The sequence below is a fragment of the Priapulus caudatus genome, unplaced genomic scaffold (genome assembly GCF_000485595.1).
Source record: "Priapulus caudatus unplaced genomic scaffold, Priapulus_caudatus-5.0.1 Scaffold1670, whole genome shotgun sequence".
Lineage (NCBI taxonomy): Eukaryota > Metazoa > Priapulida > Priapulimorpha > Priapulimorphida > Priapulidae > Priapulus > Priapulus caudatus.
Window position 1 is genome coordinate 37,406 of NW_014578731.1, and position 1,458 is coordinate 38,863.

Below are 1,458 nucleotides of genomic sequence, written 5' to 3' on the forward strand. Positions count from 1 at the left end.
TTGTGTTATTGTACACTTCTGTTAATACATGTGTTATTGTACACTTCTGTTAATACATTGTGTTATTGTACACTTCTGTTAATACATGTGTTATTGTACACTTCTGTTAATACATGTGTTATTGTACACTCCTGATAATACATGTGTTATTGTACACTCCTGATAATACATGTGTTATTGTACACTCCTGTTTATACATGTGTTATTGTACTCTCCTGATAATACATGTGTTATTGTACACTCCTGATAATACATGTGTTATTGTACACGTACGTACGTACATTACAACGAGAGCTAATACAATAGGTATATTAATAGGTATATACTATATTAGGTATTAGGTATATTAGGTATTAGGCTTAGATACGTATTGTTAGCTCCTGATATTATATACACTCTCCGTATGTACAGCGTTGTTGTTATCGTTGTTTTTGCGTGTTTACAACTCCCTAAAGCCTAGGACACACTGCGCGATTTTCAACGCTGGCCGCTTGCGATCGATAAATACGGTGCCGGGTCTGCGCGGTGTGTCCGGTCTCACGGCAGCGTATTTCGCTCGCGATCCCAGGAAAGATCCGGCCGGCTCGATCGCATGAAAAATCGCGTAGTGTGTCCAGTGAGTCGCGGTCGGTTTTCGAGTCGGCCGGCCGAGTCGCCCGATTCAAACATGTTTGATAATTATTTGAGCCGGCCGGCTGCAATCGCCTATAGTGTGCCCGCGGGTCTGCGATTGAGCCGGCCGATTGTACAATTCATCAGCCAATCAGCGTGCTGAAAATCCACAGAGTCGCCCGACTCAGTCGCGTAGTGTGTCCACAGAGTCGCCCGACTGAGCCGGCCGGCTCGATCGCATGAAAAATCGCGTAGTGTGTCCACAGAGTCGCCCGACTGAGCCGGCCGGCTCGATCGCATGACAAATCGCGTAGTGTGTGTTACCGCGGTCTCACCGTCTAACACCACAGGCACTTGGAGCGTTTCAATAAAATATAATGCTAAATAAATACGATATCGATTTACTACCAAAGTCTTAATATGTCTCTATATATATGTGTGTCAGTGTGCGGCTGCATGCGCGCGGTGTACATGTGTGTTGCAGAGGAGCATATGCAGTTTGCACGGCATTTACAGGAAATTGTCGGCAATAATAAATAGGCGAAAGAGAGTAGAGAAACATTAAGACTTTGGTAGTAAATAGATTACGTATATTTATTTAGCATTATATTTTATTGAAACGCTCCAAGTGCCTGTGGTGTAACACGCGTAGTCTGTTACAGCGTGTTGGCCTGCGACTGCCCGCCCCCGCCACACTAAGGCCAAAACAAAATATATGTGTGGAACCTTACCGTTACATGCCGAAAAAAATAGGGTAGGTAGGTAGGGAAAACATTTTATTTTCTTGAAATATTTTATTTACGAACCATGTCCGAAGGATGTGCGTTGTGCCTTTTGAAGCAAGAA